This window comes from Ursus maritimus, unplaced genomic scaffold, assembly GCF_017311325.1.
Source record: "Ursus maritimus isolate PB19 unplaced genomic scaffold, ASM1731132v1 scaffold_12, whole genome shotgun sequence".
Classification (NCBI taxonomy): domain Eukaryota; kingdom Metazoa; phylum Chordata; class Mammalia; order Carnivora; family Ursidae; genus Ursus; species Ursus maritimus.
Genome location: NW_024423564.1, coordinates 43,062,142 through 43,083,252, shown reverse-complemented (window position 1 = coordinate 43,083,252; position 21,111 = coordinate 43,062,142). Strand labels below are relative to the sequence as shown.

The following is a 21,111-nucleotide window of genomic DNA, read 5'->3' as shown; positions in this document are numbered from 1 at the left end:
AACAGCAGTTACCTCTAGCTTAAGTGAGAACTGTCTAGCTACAACAACAAAAGGATTTATTGAAAGTATTTTGGGGTTATCTTATGGCATCCAAGGAAGGGTTCCTTGCGTAGGAACCAAGAAACAGCTTTGAGGATCTGAGCACCAAAAGTTCAGCATACCGAGGATGACCCTACGACCCAGCAATTCCATTCCTAGGTATATACCCAAAAGAATTGAAAACAGGTACTCAAACAAATACTTGTACTCAAATGTTTATAGCAGCCCTATTCACAATAGCCAAAAGGCAGAAACAACCCAAATCCATTAGCAGATGAGCAGATAAACGAAATGTGGTATGCACATAATAAAATATTCTTCAATCATAAAAAGGAATGACACACTGATACGTGCTGCCACAGGGATGAACCTGGAAAATACGCCTTCATGTGGAAGATCACATATTATATGATCCTGTTTATATGAATATCCAGAATAAGCGCTGGAGTCAGGTCAGGCTGCCCTAACAAAACACCGTAGACTGGATGGTTTAAAGAACAGAAGTTTATTTTCGCACTGTGGAGGCTGACAATCTGAGATCAGGGTGCCAGCACGGTCAGGCTCTGGTGGGACTTACAGATGCCCACCTTCCTGGCTTACAGATGGCCGCTTTCTCACTGTCTTCTCACGTGGCAAAGAGAGTTCTGCAATCTTTTCACCTTTTTATAAAGGCACCAGTCCTGTCAGATCAGGGCTTCACTCTTCTGACCTCATCTAATCTTAATTGCCTCCCTGAAGGCCCTGTCTCCAGTGGTCACATAAGGGGGTTAGTGCTTCAACATAAGAATTTGGTGGGATGGGGACACCACTCAGTCCATAGTAGGTAATATGTAAATCCATTAAAAAATTTTTAAAAATTAAAAAATAAAAACAAAGCAGACTGGTAGTTGCCAGAGGCTGGGAAGGGAGAGAAATTAGGAATGAACGTCTTACTGAGTACAGGATTTTATTTGGGGGTGAAGAAACTATTTTGGAACTAGATAGAGGCGGTTGTAAAGCACTGTGAATGTACTAAAGGCCACTGAATTGTTCACTTTAAAATGATTAATTGTATGTTATGTGAACCTTACCTAAAAAAAAAAGAGCAAAAAAAAGGGGGGAAAAAACAAAGCAAAACAAAAAAATCTTAAGTGAAGGAGCAAGTCAGAAAAAGAGACAAAAAAAAGTTCAACATTCTTCCATCGTGAGCTCTACCATTTACATGCCCCAGTTCCCAATAGACAGTCTCTTTGTCTCTCAGCTTAATTGCAAAGTTTCTAGGGGAGATATCTGTTATGTATTGCCATAATAATTCTCTGTAAAATCCATACCAAAATTCAAGGATATATAATCATAAGTATTTATTTCTTGCTCATGTGTCTGTGAGCTGGTTGTAGGTGACATGACTGAGCACTGAGATTTTATCCACGTCTATCCCACATGTCTGTCCCTATCTTTGGACCAGCAGCTACCTGAGACATGTTCTTCTCATGGACAAAGGCTAGGAACTCAAGAGGACAGGCCCAACTTCACAGGCCCATTTAAAGCCCATGTTCAAGTTGCACCCTATGGCATTCTGTGGGCAAGTCACAAGGGAGAGAAAATATATATACTCAACCTCCAGTGGAAGGAACTGCAGAGTCACTTGGCAAAGGGCATAGATAGAGAAAGCATAATGAATTAGGAATAAATGCAGTCTGCCCTGAGAGAGAATGAGATTGGCCCTTTTTGGATCAAATGGCCACCCCTGGTCTAAGCAAGTATGGCTGGACTGGCAGTAGGGTCATATTTCATTAATATAAACATAAAAATATATATATATATATAAAATAAACCCCTATTCTGGATGGGGAACAGAAAAGCCAGTCACTTGTGAGCTGGGTGGATACCATAGATAGCATACACTGCAACCCATGGAAATCTGGAAAAACTGGCTTAAAATCTCTGTTCTTTCGCATGAGCTCCAGAGGATTTGCACATGAGTTGCTCTGCATGTATATTCATACACATGCATAAATGCCTCCACACTCACTCGCACATTCCATCATCACAGTAAACTTTTTATCCTGAAGGTGGAGAAAGATTATTTGGAGTTAGCGAGGCTCTTACACCATACACAAATGGCTAATGTTGCTTTTTTAGCTATAGTTATTATATTCTTAGTCTAACGAAAGAGTTGCAGCTGCAGCTATGAAGAGATGGGAATCTGAATCATGAAGCCTTTAATCTACAGAATGTCATAAAATTAAGTACTAGTAGGTTTGATTGATAACCAGGCAAACTGGACACAATTCTTTATTAGATTCCAGTCTCTTATATAATTTCATAAGAGACCCATAGGCCAAGATTAGATTAGGTTCAGTCACAGCATCGTCTCCTAGTTCCATCTGCTCTTCTTATTCTTTACTTGTGGTTTTAAAATTAATCCTCTGAACAGTCAGACTTTGATATTTCCAAAGCACAGTCACCTGAAGCCTGTCTACTTTGAAGCAGAGGTTAAGAGCGTGAGTTGTGGAATCATAAGACTTGAGGTTCGATCTTAGCTTTGCCATTTGCCAGCCCAATGACCTTGGACAAGTTACTTAAGTTTTATACATAAAATAGAAATAATAATACCAGCTTTTAGGATTGTTGTTGAGAGAGGCAGTATTGTCAGAGGAGTGATTGATTATAGATGACAAAAAATACAAGTTCCAGTAATGTCAGTAAGTCATAACACCTTACAACACATAGACGGCTACACAGCATGGGAGGCACAGCTGCACTCCCAATAGGGCCTTCAAGAACCCAGAGAAATATACCACCGCTCATAAAACTGCCCAAGTGGGGTAGGAAAAACCCATCAGGCCCTTTGAGGTGTTCCTTTTGATAGTCTCATAACATTTCTTATAGCTTTCTGGCCCTTCACAACTGTTACAGAACTCTGCTAAGTCTTTGTCTCTCTACTTGGTTCAGATTTCTCTTAACAATATAGTACATCCTGAGTATTTGCTGAAAGGGTCCATCAAAGGTCCGTTTGTTAGTTGTACCAGTCCCTCTAGCAAGTTCAGTCTCTGGACGGCTTGAAATCAACTCCAGAAATAGGTAAAGCATTCTGCTAAGCTGTAAGATGTACTCAGGTAGGAATCATGTGTATTTTATTCATAACCATATCCCTAGTATCTAGCAGCATGGCTGGCATAAAGTCGATATGTAACAAACATTTGTTTCATAGATAAAGAATTGGATAAATGGGCTCAATAAATCATAATTATTATTAATTCAGAACATAATCAGTGAAAAAGCTTTAACTATTTTTGCTATGCTTCCCACGTATAAACCTGTCACTACTGATTGCCTGCTGCATGCTGGGCACTATTTCAGACCCTTTGAGGAGTCATCTAAGTAAGCCTCAGGAAGTAGGTATTCCAATTTTGATAGATGAGGAAACTGAGCCTGGGGAAGAAGTAACTTTCCTAAGTTTCTGGAGGCAGAGCTGGAATTCTCACCCAAGACTCCTCTGTGCTTTCTGAGTGTCTCTGGCGCAGGAGGTGGCACTTTTCAGAAGCTTGATATATTTTGCCAATACTTGTGTTTGCTGGACTTCTTCCAGCTTCTTCTGGAAGCCAGTCAGGGAAGGAATTCAGCTACTTCTCCTCCGCCTGCCTTTTCAGCTTTTATTATGAAAGACAGAGCAAGTGAGACCAGAGATCAATAGGTTCTTAAAGTCAAAGAGCCTGAGGATACGGGAAAGGAGTAACTTCAGCAGGGCCCGGGGTTCAACAGCCTGGAAGACAGTGGCTCTCAACTTTGGCTGCACATGAGAATCACCTGGGGAACTTTTACGAGTACCAATGCCCAGGGCCAATTACACCCAAACCCATGGGGGTGGCACCCAGACATCAGAAGCTTTTAAAGTTTCCCGGATGAAAAAAAGTAAATACATGAAAATGAAGTTTCTGAAATGATTGCAGTGTACCCCCAAGTAGGAGAAGCCGGCTAGAAGGGAATGCCGCAGTGCTAACCTGCCAGTCACTTTGGGGAAGGGCATGCAACCAGTGGGATCCACGAAGAGGAAAGTGAGGGCAGACATAAGCCAGCAGCTGTGACCAAAGGACACCATTTTGAAGCTTGATTACCTGTGGGGTCTCTCCCAGAAATCCTTACAGTGTGCTAGTAACTGCTGATCGGAGGGACATTCTAACTTGTTAAAATCACACAAGGTGTAATTTTTAGCCTGGCATCACCCTTTTAAAATACAGGTACAAGATTTGGCCTGTGGTTCTGACTAACGTATGCTCCCAATTCTGGGCCTCCCAGCCGTCCGCAATGTCTTAGAAATGGTACATTTATTTTTCAGTTTGGGGTTATGAAGTTCACAGCCTGTAGTTTTATAACACGTGATTTGATGGCGGTTTTGGTTGTTTTTTATTTGCATATTTGTTTTTAATGATTATTGTTTTCCTTCATAAAATAAATGTCAAGGTGGGAAATTGTCAGATTACTTTCTCCACAAGTAACGGGGACCTACTAGCTCCCACTGAAACCACAAATTGTCGCAGTCTGAGATTGAGGAAGGCTCTCCTGAAGTAACTGCCTCTTTTAAAATATTTTGTGTCTCCAGATATATTTGGAAAACTAAGCATGTGGCACTTGCTCCTCCCACTGGGTATGAAATCTCTCCCATCTTGTACATGGATTACATCATATAAATTGAGAAATGACAAAGTGATACACAACCTTTCGGATGCGAAAACCAATTAGTGTTTGTGTGGGGCTGGGCTCTGAGAATAGAATGCTGTGACCTAGTTAGCTGTCCAGGAGACGAAAACCAGAGATGCAGGGACTGCAACTGTAAAACACATAGATTTGGAATTAATTTCTCACATTACGAAAGGGTCCATCAAAGGGTTCCTTTAAATAGAAAGCTTGCCTAGTGCACTTGGAATGCAATTCAACTTATAAAAGTTGAATGTAAGTTATAACATTTTAATTTACACATAGTTTTTCCGGAATGCAGCAACTGTGTAAGAGGATAGCACCCTGAAACTGATGTTCTTAGGAGGAATGAAAAAAAGGAGAGTGGTGAGGGGATTGTGGCCATTTGCTGTCCTGGAGCAAAATGTTTATCAAGTAGGAGCAACAGCGGCTCCTCCTTATCACCAAAGGTCAATACTGCCCTTTTTAGTCTACCACCTCTCCTCCATACTTCTTTGTGCTGACACTTCCCTCAGGCTCCTTAAATGCGCTCTTTTCTTTCACACCCTGTCTCATCCCCAATTTATTTCTCTTGCCCCAGCTCACCACAATCAGCAGTCTGAACAGCAAGCCTGTGACCACTTTAAACTCCTCCTCCCTTGCTTCTCTTATCTTCATGAGTTTTCTTGTGATTTCATGCAATCCATGGCTCCAGCCTCTCTCTCTCTCTCTCTCTCTCTCTCTCTCTCACACACACACACACGCACACACACACACAGAGTTAACCCCCAGTCCATATGTCCCACCTTGACCACTCTGCTTCCTTTGTCTTGAACTTCTCTCCCATTCTAGCTTCCTTATGATCTGAATCCACTTAACCCTTACTGCCAGCAAATAACTCTCCTTCTGTAAACTCCAATTATATCATTACCTTACTTTAAAACCACCAATAATTCTCCATTACCTCTAAAATTAAGTGAAATTATGTCATCCTGGAATCCCAAATGATCAACGGTACATTCTCCAGCGATACCCCCCACTGAGCATCTTATGTCCCGGTGGTTCTAAGCAGAGAGATACTGTCATTTCTTCTCTTCTCAAATGAGTACTGAACTTCCTACAGTGTTTTGGACAATCCCATGAAATAAAGAATTATCCTGCACAAAATAGCAATAGCATCCCTGGTAATGCATACTATAGACAAATTAGAAGTTCTAGTATATCCCACACATACCCCGTGTTTAACCTACTGTCAACCTATCCCCGTATCCTATATTTTTAACCTTAACACCCTGCCCAATCTTGTCAAAGTATTAATAAGCCGTCAGTAGTAGCTCAGGCAGCTTAGTCACTACGTCATAAGGGAGTCCTTTCTGAGGCTACCCGACCCCCACCTACGCCTTACCAAAGGCCACAGCATTTTGTGCCACTTTCTGTACTTATATTATTTTGTCTTATAATTATTTATTTGTAGCTCATAAATACTTTAAGGACAGAAATTGTCTTCTCTTTTGTTTTTATTCAGGTGCCTACAATATCTCATTTATAATTTAACTGTATGTGGTGAATACTAAATATATTTATTTATGATAAATTAGAGGAATCATTAGTTGGACTATGAATGCCATACTTTGTATTTCTGCATTTTAAGTGAGTAAAACTCTGGCACTCACAGTTTTTGATCTCTACCTTCCTATCAAGTTCAGATATGTTCTTATCCAAAATAATGAACCACCAGATAATTCAGACTTTTTTCTACACCACTCTATCACTGTTAGAGCATTAAATGTCTACCTATTTCTCTTTAATGAACAAAAGGATAGAATGGAGGTACCTGAACTGTGTGAGGAGAGAAGCGACTGATACATTCATTCCCAGTGTGTTACAAAAGAGAGAGACAGAGAGAGAGATTGCTTTTTGTTGAGGTAGTTAGGAGAGGTCTCAATGAAGAGGCAGATGATGGAGATGTGGTCCAGGTATAGAGAGAGAACAGGATAAACAAACAGGAAATAATGATTGCAAACTTTCTTTTTCTTCTTTCCTAAAAAAAATAAAATAAAAAATAAAATACAAAGGCATCCCTTCCCAACTGATGTGTAATAGTATTCTTTTATTCATCAAGGATCTATATTTAGATAGATCTGTTTTCAGTTTTTCTACTCTGTTCCATTGGAATATTTGTTTATCCCTATGTCAATAATACACAATTTTAATTACAGTAGCATTTTTAAAGTCTTGATATCTGGTAGCGTATGTCTCTTCTTGGCTATTCTTGATTTTTCTTGGCTTTAACTCTTCCATATAGATTTTATAATCAGTTTGCATTTTCTATACACAGAAAAAAAATAAGATTTTGATTATAGATTTTTTTCAAGTTTATTTTTTATTTTTTTAGTAATCTCTATACCCAGTGTGGGGCTCAAACTCATGACCCTGAGGTCAAGAGTCTCATACTCTTCTGAATGAGCCAGGCAGACACCCCAGATTGTAGATATTTTAAACCCATAGATCGATATGGGAAGATCTGACATCTTTATGATATTGGGTCTCCCCGCCATGAACTTAGTGGATTTTTGTATTCATTTAAATGTTCTTTAATATCTTTTAGTTAGATTTTATAATCTTCTCTGTAAGGTTCTTATATACCTTTTGTCATATTGATTGTTACATTCATTGATTGCTGAAATAATTTGAATTCATTGCTACCATATTATTTTATTCTCTCTAGTTTTGTCTTTTTTTCTCACCCTACCCATTTTTGTTTTTCTTTGGATTCTTTGAATATGCACTGTTTTTCTTTTTTTTTACTTTTAAAAGCTCGTATTTTTTATTTAAATTCAATTTAATTAACATATAGTGTATTATTGGTTTCAGAGGTAATTTAGTGATTCATCAGTTGCATATAACACCCAGCACTCATTACATCAAGTGCCCTCTTCAATGCCCATCACCCAGTTACCCCCATCCCCTCACCCACCTCTCCTCCAGCAACCTCAGTTTGTTTCCTATAGTTAAGAGTCTCTTACGGTTTGTCTCCCTCTGTTTTCATCTTATTTTTCCTTCCCTTCCCCTATGTTCATCTGTTTTGTTTCTTAAATTCTGCATATGAGTAAATATCATATGATATTTGTCTTTCCCTGACTGACTTATTTCACTTAGCATAATACCCTCTAGTTCCATCCATGTCATTGCAAATGGCAAGATTTCATGCTTTTTGATGGCTGAGCAATATTCCTCTGTGTGTGTGTGTGTGTGTGTGTGTGTGTGTGTGTGTGTGTACACACCACATCTTCTTTATCCATTCATCTGTCGATGGACATCTGGGCTCTTTCCATATTTTGACTATTGTGGACATTGCTGCTATAAACATTGGAGTGTATGTGCCCCTTCGAATCACTATGTTTTTATCCTTTGGATAAATACCTAATAGTGCAATTGCTGGGTTGTAGGGTACCTCCATATTTAACTTTTTGAGGACCCTCCATACAGTCTTCCAGTGTGACTGTTCCAGTTTGCATTCCCACCAACAGTGGAAGATGGTTCCCCTTTCTCCACATCCTCCCTAACATCTGTTGTTTCCTGAGTTGTTAATTTTAGCTTGAATATGCACTGTTTTTCTATTCTTGGTGGGTGCCTAGAAACTTTAACATATTTAACTTAACAAATTCTGTATTTAACATATTTGTTATTAAAACAAAAGATCTCCCAAAGGGTTTTGGAGCATTTTAGTTGCAAATCATTCTCTCTTGAATTATATGATATTTCTATTATTTTAGTTTCATCATGATTTTTTTAATTCTACATCTTAGATATTATTTTAATTGTTTTATCCAACTATGGTTCATTTAGACTTACCCATATTACTGCTTCATTATTAATTGCACTGATATTTCACACTTTCCTCCTAGATCATTTTCCTTTTCCTCAAATATATCTTTAAAAATTCCTTTAACATGACACTGTTAGAAGTAAACATGTGGGGGCACCTGGGTGGCGCAGTCATTGAGCGTCTGCCTTGGGCTCAGGGCGTGATCCCGGCGTTGTGGGATCGAGCCCCACATCAGGCTTCTCTGCTAGGAGCCTGCTTCTTCCTCTCCCACTCCCCCTGTTTGTGTTCCCTCTCTCGCTGGCTGTCTATCTCCTTCAAATAAAAAAATAAAATCTTAAAAAAAAAAAAAAAGAAGAAGAAGTAAACATGTGAAAACATGTTTTATTTTCCCTCTTTCTTGAAAGATACTTTAGTGAATATGGGATTTTAGGTGTTTGATTACTTTTCTCCTATACCTCCAAGATGTATTCAACATGTTTCTGACTTTCCTTGCTGCTGTTAAATTTTCATCTATGGATCTAATTATTTCTTTTATTTTCAATCTACCCTAAACTGCTGTTAGCACTTCTCTTTGTCTTTGGTATCCTACATTTAACTATGGTGATATATAGTTTTAATGGATTTAATTTATCTTGCTTTGAATTTGTTGGGTGTCCAGCATCTGAGAATTGGTATCTTTTATACATTCTAGATAATCTCTCACCACTACCTCTTCTAATATTTCTGTGCCCCATCTTCTTATTTCCCCTTTCTGGAACTCAAGAAGTATTTTAGATCTTTTCATTCTATTTTCCACATTCCTCAATCTCTTTATATATATTTCCCACAATTTGCTTTTTCTATGATGCCTTCTGGTAATTTCTTCAAATCTGTCTTCCAGTTCACATATTCTCTTGGTAATAGGATTTAATATGTTGTTCGGTTCACTACATTTCAGTTTCAAGTTATTTCTAATTTCTATTCCATATCTAGAAAATGTGTGTGTGTGTGTGTGTGTGTGTGTGTGTGTGACAGTTTTGAAAGTCTCATGTTTCTTCCACATACTTTTAATGGATTATTTTCTTTCTTCAAACACATTTATTTTATATTCTATATCTGAATGTCTGTTATTTCTACTCTCTGCAGTCTTTATATGTCTAATTATGTAGTTCATTGTTTCTGCTAATTCTTGCTCCTGGTTTCATTATATATTTAGATTTGTGTTTCTTCTGTGGAAGAAACTTGGAACTTTATCTCCAGCAAGTTTTTTGGCCTTTATTTGGTGTAGGTTACTTCACAGATGTTTGTGTTTGCTCTTGCTAATCATATAGGTATACTAACGCCCCCAGGACCACTTCAAAACTTCCACTTGGAGTTTCTCATAAAACACATGCAGTACTATTTTCTGTTTTAAAACTTGGATCTTTGTGGACTACGAATGGGACTTCTAAGGGTAAATATTTCATTTTTTAATTTTTTTTTTCATTTACCTGGAGCCAAGGACAAAATGGACACTTATCCTCTGCAACTCTTTATGTAGAGTAGATTTTATTTTTCCTGGTTCACCTGGGGTTGTCCTTTGCAGATTTTAGCTTTACACCAGTGTTTCTCATCTGACCTCCCACCTTGCTTGAACCCAGGCTGTGTTTCCCCGTGTGTGGTTCAACAAAATTCAAGCTTTAGATGAACAGGAATCCGTATCTTCATAGCACTTACATCAACCTGCAGTTATAATTTTAGCCAGTCGTTTATTTTTTCATTGGTATCTACACCAACTAAATATCATGAGAGCATGAACTTCTTTTCTTCTTTTTGATGCTCTCTCTCCAGTACTTAAAACAGTGTCTGGCGTATGGTAGGTGCTACATACCTATCTGTGAAGAAATGATCATGCTAGGCCCTCGCAAACACTAATGCTGTTGGATCTTCACCACAGTCTTGTGAAGTAGGCCTCGTGGCTTCTGTTTTTCAGGTCAAACAAACTTAGACTCCAATGAGTTAAGTAATTTGTATGAAACTACAGTAGTTAATAGTTGAACTTGGGCCTGCTGGTAGAGTTTCCCTTATACCATGCTGTCTCTGGAGGCTCGGCCCGACCAGAATGCTTGAACCATCTGTAGGAAGCAGGAACTTGTATCGTCTGGTTTGGGCTTTGAGAATCAGCAGAGAGCTGCCTACCTCTAAAGTTCTGCCAGCTCCACTGGAACCTAGAGCACTTTCAGTCTGCAGCCAATACGACCTTTGATTGCAGGGAAATTGTCCCTTTTCACTCCGACTACCTCTGACACCAGCCAGTTTACCTCAGTTTATGCCTGCGCGTGACAGACCTTTACAATCCGCTGCCTGCACTGATATAGACGTAGCCTGAACATGGCGAACTCCATTTCTGCTGCACAGGCACCAGCTTGTCATGGCCCAAACCTGCCCTCTCGTCTTCTTTAATCATGTCTCTGGAAACCACCTGACTCGCTGGCCACATTTGAAAAGCCACAAAACCCAATCAGAACATATAAAAAGATAAACTCTTCCCTTCTAGACAACATGGGACCAGTTTTGAGGATAACTCTACTTTAGTATGATTCCTTTATTGAATTAAATACATTCCAAAACTAGGCCTCTTTTTTTCCCACTTCTTCATTAAATATATTCTCTAGTACAGTAGTCAGTTGCATTCACTGTATTTTCTTTTAAGGAATTTTTAGCTGACAATTTGGAGCAACAAATGGCCTATCTAATGATGAGGATTTCAAGAATTTTTTAATCCTGAAAATGAAAAGAAACACTGCCCTTTCTCACTCAAAAACACAACCTTCCAGCTGATTCCACTTAGAAACAATTTTAAGATTTATAAATGTAAGGAGACACTAGAAAGATAGCATCTTTGGTTCCTGAACTGTCTCTTTACTTACTAAAAATTGTTGATTTAAAACATGACATGTAAAGGATTTACAGAAGACCTCGGTGTGTGTCACAGCACAACAGCAGCATGTAACTCTCACTCCAGCAACGTCTTCTGAGCTTGTAGGAAGAGTTCGTCTTACTAAGTCACTTGGCAAGTTCTATGGGCCTTGCTCGCATTGTTTGTATAATGAGGAAAGTAAAACGTTGCTTGCCAAATCTAGGGACAAGAAAACTTTTTTTTCTCAGGATATTTATCACCTCTAGGACGTGTGATTTTTGTGACATTCACTTGCTGAAGGTCAGTTATCAAGCTCATTAAGGGTCTGCACTGAAAATATATAAAAGCCAAAGGAGAGCGGCTAGAATCGAAGCAAGTGCCATAATGCCTGTCAGGTGCCTTTTATCTCTTTCTTGTTAAGCTCAAATCTTTTTGAGGTGGCCATAAATCTTTCTAATTAACAAAAACACAAAGTTTCTTAATGCCATAGGGTATGGGGTTGAGAAAGAAAACATAGAGTTGTTCACGTTGATATGAGGGTGTGAAAGTACTTGGTATACGTCCTCATTATGTCCCCAAATGTCATCTAATAAGAAGGAAAGATTAAAGAAAGTGGAGAGGGGTCTTGCAGGAAGTTAGAACTGTTTCCATGAAGGGCCAAATAAGAAGCATAACTCAATTTATAATTGTATACCTCTCCACCACAGCCCTAGGTGCCATACCCAAAAAGCACTACCGTGAAATCAGCAAACAATTCCCATTGGCACACACACACACACACACACACACACAGTGGAAAGAAAACTATAAATCGATGGCTAGTGCCCTCTGCATTTTATGTTGCTGATATCCTACAAATCATCAGAACTGGAAATAGTCTGTGCTGAAATGTGATAGAGCTCTTTGTAAGAACTTCCTTTCAGCCCATGTGAACCCAGAGCAATCAATCTTATTAGAGGTTCTTTCCTAGTTGCCTTGCTCTCCAGCGCCACCTAGCAGTCAGTTGAGAAACCACACGTGGGGCCTCCAGCCCTTTTCGCTGCTGTACTGAGAGAGGCTTTGAGATTTCACACTGAACAAAGGCTGAACTCAGCCTTAGTTAGGAGCATGTGAAAGAATGTCATTCCTTTCCTTCAGGTCCTTGACTTTTAAAACCACCCTGAGTTGGAAACAGCCTTTTTCCACGAAAAATGTAAAAGAACATCAAACAAAATATCCCGTTCAGAAGAAGTGATGAAAATGGGAAATTAATAAGGGAAAATACGAGAAGAGCCCTCTGTGTGGAAAATCGACACCTTTTCATAAGTTTTAAGGACCTGCATTTATTGTCAGGCATAAAAGATTTACATGAAAAGAGTGAGCGAGTGACATATTTAGGTTACAACAGGCACTTGAGAGAGAATGAGATGCGGCTCTCGGTGTGGCTATTCTGACGCTGGATTTTCTTGTTCTTTCCTATCATCCTTCAACAGCGCTCGTTAGCAACCTAAAATGGGCTCCCTCGTAACCCCAAGGGTGAGCCGGCCTGCGTTTCCCTCTTCAAGCGTTTTGTAATACTAATTAACTAATTCCCAGCCACGGGAAGGGAACCTGCGAAGATGCGCCAGAGGCAAACTGCTAAATAAACGGTGACAGATTTCTCAGTTTTCAATTAGATGAAATGACATATTGGGACAGCGAATAGCCTGACTTCCTAACGATGAGAGTTTTATGAGTTTTGGGTTTGTTTTTTTTTTATTATTATTATTCCTGGAAATGAAGAGAAACCCTAGCACTTCATTCATAACCAAAACCGTGGGCCCAGGCCCACTCCTGCTACATCAAAGCCCACAGATCATGCCTTTGGCGGTGACTTTTGTGTATGACCGAAGGCAAACCTTGGCCCCAAAATGCTGCTTTTGAGACTGCTTCAGCTCTACTGAAATGTCTGACAGGACACAGCACGGGGACCAAAGAGAACAACCGGCCTAATTAAATCTGTACAGGCGGCTCTGAGCGCCCTTCCACAGCCGTGACTCCGGCTCCGGCCCCGCCCTGCTCCCTCCTGACTCCACTGTTTGTGCCCAGAATCTCTTGCTCGCATGGCAACTGTTGCTATGTTTGTAGTCATAAGAAGTGGGTGATGCTCGTGTCTCTGTAATGATTCAGATACAAGAGCAATGATTTCTAAATAGATTTCTGAAGCAGCTCTTACAATGGCTCTGCACAGCTTAACAGGTTTAATTCCTCATAGATGGGTTTTTTTTCTTTTCACGTTTTGCACCTTACATGCGGACTAATTCAAACCCCCGTATAATGCAAAAATGACAACATGCTTCCTTTTCCTTTGCTACTATTTGAAACAAAGTTTTTTTTTTGTTACAGAAGACATTTCACAAGTTATTGTTTCTTATTTATCTCCTTGGCAACTATGAGATTGAGTTTTTCTTGGTATGTAGGTAAACAGCTAAAACAAACTGAAAAAAATTGTGGGTCCAGACAAAAGGTAATTCCTGTATTAACCAAAGTGGAATGAAAAATCTCTCATTTTCTATTAATGAGCAGATGTTTTAAAGGCCTCAACTGCAAAGAAGTACGAAAAAGTCACTAATGGACGGATATGTTTATCTTCCTGAATCCTCTTCCAAAGAGACAGGAAAAAAAAAAAAAAGAGGGAGGAACAAAGGAAGAAATCTTCATACTTTGGCCTCCACCAAGCACCTATTTTCCAGCCAGTGCTAAGTACCCCCCTACTGAAAACTGGCTGCTAACACATCCTAGGCCCTCTGGGAGATAATAATTGAGATGAGACCTTATTCATTGACGGCGTTATTAACTTGGTCAAAAAGGAAAAGAGAAGACACATTATATATTTTGATCACTTACTATGTTCCAGATACTATTGTGCATTTTTTCTTTGCCAGTCATATCATTGACTTATCACAACTCTTCCACAAGGTAGGAATTATTTATCAGTATTCTACAAATGAGAAGACCGGAGCACAGAAAGGATAAATAGCCTGCCCAAGGCTTTGCAACTAGTAAACAGCAGGGCCAACACTGAGCCTAGATCAGTCTGACTGCAAAGCCCATGATCTTTTGACTACGTGCTGAGCTGCAGCATTGTGAATCGGAGAGCTGCTCTCATACTAATCAGCTGTGTGGCGTGGACAAGTCCCTTCCTGACCTGGGTGTCACGATTCTCCTCTACTCTAAGGCACGTGAACTCTTGCTACTCAGGGTGTGGCCCACATAGCAGCAGCAGGAGCTTGTTGGAAGCTGAGACTCCCAGGCTCCACTGGAACCTATAAATCACAATCGGCGTTGCGATATGATTTGTGAATGGACATTAAAACTTACGAAGCACAGGGCTTACCAATCTCTGCTAACACTTCTAGGTCTAGTATATTGAGAATGCTGTCCCCCTTATCTCTATATTTCTAAATCCAGCTCCTCCAAGCTTGTGTCATCTTTCCTTCCAAGCTTTCCTAATCCCAACTTTATGCTTGATGAAAAGATTTTTCTCTCTTCTAACCAAAGTTTCATTTACCTTAATTACCGCTTTCTACTTAGTATCATGTCTATGTTGTGTAAGTTCCTTGAGAGGCAGAACCATCCATATGAAATAATTTTATTTATTTATACCAACTGACATAGTACATTACACTAAACAAATGTGTTTAAAGAAATGTTAAAAATAATCATTATCTGAATTTAGTTATAGATATATAGTGCTCTGATTGTAAGATCCCCGTATTGTCCATTATGAATATTTGAAGGCAAGCACATGCCAAGAGTTCTTTAAATATGGATCCAAAGAAGCTTGCAAATCGCACACATAAGAGCAATTTTCAAACTTCCTCACCCGACTCCTACCTTTTTAGCAAACACATACAGGAAAGATTCAATACATGAAAGACTCCAAAATCTCTTCCAGGAAGTCTTCCTGAATGCCCTCAGCTGATTAAATACCCAGCATGTTTGTTGCCATCTTATCCTGTGCATACTTCATCAAAGCATACAACCTATGTTATAGTCATTATAATTATGTCAGCTACCCCCCTATGCACAGACACACACACACACGTTGTACACTCCTCGAGGTCAGGAATTGTGTCTTTCATTTTTACATTCTTAGAATTTATCACAATGCTTGGCATATAGTAAATGGTAGGTATATGTATATCAAATGAATCAATCGATCAATCAGTGCAAATGTTTTCACTCCAAAGTCTCATTTTTTTGCTCCACATTAGGGTGTGCTGACACCAAGAACGTGGAGAAGCACTGTCTGTGGTGAGACTTAAGAGGTAGTTGTTTCAGCCATGATGACGTTCCCTACCAATATGGCACTTTAACTTAGTGTCACATGAGCTAGTCATCTAGGCATATAAGCCCTAAGACTTAGGAACTCAAGTGCCTTTGGGACACCCAGGCTGAAAATTGAATTAGCGTTTATTTCCTCTCTCAGTAAGTTAGTCATCCCCTCATTCCATAAACATTTACATTGTGCCTACATTATGCCAGAAGTTTGCTAGGGATTGGCGATGTCAAGAAGAGTGCATAGTACGTACAATCTTTCCTTCTTTTCAGTACTCTCGTCTTGGCAATAGACCCGAAATGTATGTTTAATAAAATGTTGTACGTACAGTAATGGGCAGGTGACTCTTGGATCATGAAAACACAAAGGAGGTGTTACTGAGAGTGAGGAGAGATAAGCCATTCATTGGCCTTAGAGGTATGTACAACAGGTCCCCCTTTGTCCTTCTCTGGAAAGGACACTGAATTTGGAGAAGAACAGTACCAGACAATGAATCTGTACTAAGGAGGAGAAACACTGGAAACACAGAATGGAAGATGAGGAAAGTTGGTGGGGCACAGACTCATTAGCGGCACATGGTATAAATCTAAATGGGGTTTATAGGAGAAAGTTATAAACAGAAATATCCAAGTGCACAATCTCTTGAGCTCATACCTTCTCTCAGAATGGTCTACTCTCCAGAAGAACCCTATGCTTTTTTACTCTCTATACATTTAAAAGGAAAATGGAACAGGGAACATCTGGGTGACTATGTAATGTTGAAATTTCCCCTCTGGGGTGAGAAGTAGCTTTTTTAGAAAAAGGAAATCTCTGGCGCTGACCTCTACTATCTTGGACACAGGGAGCCAGCCCTTTTTAACGCTTCTGAAAAGGGATGGAGAAAAGCCTTCATGGACTATCAGATTTCTCTTTTGTCAAGATTATGTCAGGATAAGGAATAGGAAATGGGAAGGGAGAGAGATCGTGTTCTTCCTCACCTACTCAATACATCATTAGTTACCTAATATCTAATTAGCTCTCAGCCAACACCAATGTATCAGGTAGAAAAACTTCCAGCTGAAAGTAACAGAAACTCAGTGATAGTTATTTAATAAACTAGGAGCTTGTTCTTCACATAAAACAAGAAGTCTAGAAGAAGATGGTCATGGGCAATGGCTCTGCTGCTTGGCAGGCCATAGAAGACCCAGGTTCATTTTCTCCCCTTCATCATTTTCAGCATATTGGTCTGTCTTTCTCATGTTTGTAGCTACATGGCCACAAAATGACTGCAACAGCCCCAGGCATCATTTCTTCATTTAAAGCAGGTGTAGGGAATGAGATATAGTCTCCCACCAGTCAGAATGGCTAAAATCAACAACACAAGAAACAACAGATGGCAAGGGTGTGGAGAAAATGGAAGTCTCGTGCACTGTTGGTGGAAATGCAAACTGGTGTGGCCACTGTAGAAAACAGTATGGAGGGTCTCAAAGTTAAAAATAGAACTACCCTACAATCCAGCAGTTGCACTACTGGGTATTTACCCAAGAAATACAATAACACTAATTCAAGGGATATGTGAACCCTATGTTTATAGCAGCATTAATTACAATAGCCAAGATGTGGAAGCAGTCCAAGTATCTATCGATAGATGAATGGATAAAGAAGATGTAGTGTGTGTGTGTATATATGTATATATATATGCATATATATATATTATTCAGCCATAAAAAATGAAATCTTGCCATTTGCAATGACGTGGTTGGAGCTAGAAAGTATAATGCTAAGTGAAATAAGTCAAGGAAAGACAAATACCATATGAATGCAATCATGTGGAATTTAACAAACAAAACAAATGAACAAAAGGAAAAAAGCAGTAAACCAAGAAACAGACTTTTTTTTTTTAAAGATTTTACTTTTTTATTTGATAGAGCGAGAGAGAGCGTGCACGAGTCGGGTGTGGGTCAGAGGGAGAAGCAGACTCCCCCAGCGAGCAGGGAGCCCAATGTGGGGCTCAATCCTGAGACTCTGGGATCATGACCCGAGCTGAAGGCAGATGCTTAACCGGCTAAGCCACCCAGGTGCCCCCCAAAAACAGACTCTTAACTATAGAGAACAAACTGATGGTTACCAGAGGGGTGGGGGGTGGGGGGGATGGGTGAAATAGGTGTTGGGGATTAAGGAGTTCACTTGCCGTGATGAGCACCGGGTATTGTATGGACGTGTTGAATCACTATGTTGTACACCTGAAACTAATATAACCCTGTATGTTAATTATGCTGGAATTAAAATAAAAACTTAAAAAATAAATAAAGCAGGTATAGGGGGCCAGTGTGTACCAGCATGTTTTTCTGTTCTGTATCTTTTTAGCAAGAAATTAAAAGCCTTCTGGGAATACTGACAGTGAGTTAATGGTTAGAACCTGGCCCAGAACAGGTGTCCTATAGCAGAACAGCTCGAGAGGAAGGGGTTGACTTGATAACAGAAGTGGAAGCCGGTGTGCTACCCTGGAAAGTGCATGTACTTTAGGAGCCAGAGATACCTGTGTTCAAATCCTAGTCCCACCTCCTAAGAACAGCATGCTCTTGGGCCCAAGTTTGCTAAAGTAGGTATCGTGATATTACGTTGTCTAATTTTTGCAAGGACTGGAGAAAATACATAGAAGACAGTTAATATTATTCCTGGGAAGTTTGTGTTGTTTTAAACTAGACATAATTGTCCACTATTTTATAGTTCTACCCAGAGATAGATAAATACCTTTCTGAGACGGAGAAAGTCTGTCTGCCTGGAATTCAGAATCCTAATTCAGGCACTGTGCTCTCCTTTTCATCACTTATTCTCTTTGAGATAGTAGGATGTTCCTTTTTCCCATTAAATAGCAGCTTTACACATAAATTTCTCATAGCTTTTCCTCACCTATCTACACTACTTGTTTGTCAAATTCAATAATGTTGGCCATTCCCTAGTCAATTTGCCATTTGGATTAAAGTCAGGGTTTCTGGGTGTTTTCTATCCAGCAGTATTTACATGAAAATGACAGAAATCAGGGGAAATTACTTTCAAGGATTTCAATTTTTCTTTTTTTTTGCAAGCCTTGAAAAGAAAACTATAGTTAATTGTGAATGTGCCTGATAAATGCTAAAGTACTACACGAAAATGGAAAAGATTTAAAATGCTTGAGAAACAACAAATCTGAATATATTGTTTTTACCCAAATAAACATTTTTCATTCTATTAAAAAAATAATCCTTTGTTGTTCAAGGAAAGATGAAGCTTACACTCTTTTCTTCAATAATATTCTACCAAATCAACCCAGAGAAGAAAAATAGAATCATAAAATAAATAAAATAAAAATTGATGACAAAACACCATGTTAAGATGTTGGTTGTTTTTGACTTGTGACATATGTTAAGGAATAGAGTATTTGACTATGAAACATACCTATGAAGTACTTTCTGATACTAAGTGATCTGAAGTTCATATTTTTAAAATAAGTTTTCTGCCACTTGTGTATTCTCTGGCTATTTTTCTTTCTTTTTTAAGATGTGGACAATTCTGATTTTAAAGACTACTTAGAAAAGTTAAACTACATTATTCACCTACAGATTTTTACCTAGTTCTTTAGCACAAAGGACAATAAATTTCCATCCTTTTTTCTTATATCTAAATGGAAGGGGGACAAAAGAGATAATTGAAATACTATCAAGATTCTTGTACTTTTTCAATTACTGCCCATTGAATTAGGCCAGCAACTTGCACTATAATTTGTCCTAAAGTACAAAGATCTATGTGTTAATGTTTATTTAAATAAATTCCTCTTTATCTTAGGGAAACATATAGGAGCTTGAACAGTATACAAAGTTTAATTGAATATGGCTAGAATTGGAAAGTTCATGGAATTAATCAACTATCTCACAAAAATGCGTTGAGCCCCTACTGGGTACATAGAACTGTGTCTGGCCCTATCCAGAAAGCACCCAATATTCTGATAGCTAGTCTTATATAAATACTCTTGGCAAACTGAATATATTGTCTTCTGCTCTTTCCCCCTTCTTTATCTTTCCCGTTTTTTCTTTACTTCAAAGATTACCAATATTTTACCTATAGATGAGAAAAGCCTGATGTGGACATCATGTTCCCTTACTTGTCTAGCCCCTTTATTCTATTGCTACTGCTGATTCTATTGCTCTTTCTTTAGTTTGTTCCACTGGAGATGTATTCGACTAACATTTATTAAGCATCTACTGTGTGCCAGATCCTGAGTCAATATTGGTAATATAAAGATGGATAACCTCTCCCCTTAGCCCTGACAGAATGCAGTCTAGTGAGGAGGTCAGAGGAGCATATGGGAAGATAGGTACTGAGCCAGGAGTAGGATGCCCTGGAATCTAGGGAGGGTCAAAAGAGGCTTCCTGAAGACAATGCTACCTACCTTAAGTCTGGGAGAATTAGCCAAACAAGGGAAGGGAAGGGAAGGGAAGGGAAGGGGAGGGGAGGGGAGGGGAGGTATATTAGGGAAAGGAAGCATCAGGGACCAAGGTAGAGAGATAGGAACCTGAGTGACGCATTTGGGGAACAGTAAAGAGTTGGGTGTGACATAGCAGAAGAGAGGAATAAAGATTTAAAATGGGCAGAAGTAGAAATAAGAATATGGAGACAAGTTCCATTCCTTCTCTCAATGAACAAATTATTTTAATCCAGTGCACTAAGTGCTCTTACCAGAGTGAGTCCTTGGGAAGGTGGAGGGAGACACAGGGGCCCTGCTAGGAGTTGAGGAGCTGGTGGTGACTCCCTCACAATGTTCCCCCCAGAGGGAAGGTTTGTTTGGTAGACACATCCTTCTTCAATATCCAAGAAATATTGGAAGGAAGATAGAAGCATTTCTTTGTGCAGCTTCCCTTCCAGGCACTAAGACCCCATACTCTTCAGACAGGGAGCACGTGAGGCTCTCGATGGGACTGGATACAGCAACCAGAAGCCTTTGTTGAAATCACACTGGGGCCTGAGTCTAAATTTCAAGTGACTAAACGAACACGATTTCTGCAGCTGTGTTTAGAATGGATCATCAAAAAGACTCAGGTGGGTAGAGAAAATGTAGTGATATAGATGAGACTTGAGTGACAGACACAGTGGAGGTCGCCTTGAACCCAAGAAAGGCCTCTGGAACTGTGCCAACAAGGCAGCATTGCAGGGGTGGCTCCTGCCACTCAGCTAATCTTGCACTGATGACACCATGCACGTGATTATGTTTGTGAAACTGTCTCTTTAAATGGTAGGGAAAGAGAAATAAAGATGTAAGGATCCGTCCAGGTGGAAGGAAGGAAGGAAGGAAGGAAGGGAGGGGAAAAAAGGGGGAGGGAGGGAGGGAAGGAAGGAAGGAAGGAAAGAAGGAAGGAAGGAAGGAAGGAAGGAAGGAAGGAAGGAAGGAAGGAA

The 21,111-nt window shown here is 39.5% G+C and overlaps 1 protein-coding gene across 1 annotated transcript in view; it reads left to right on the top strand.

Annotated features, from left to right (window-relative positions):
* The window catches only part of TNNI3K (TNNI3 interacting kinase), a 277,662-nt gene that overhangs the window by 228,051 nt on the left and 28,500 nt on the right, over positions 1-21,111 (top strand). The gene's annotated exons all lie outside the window — the stretch shown is intronic.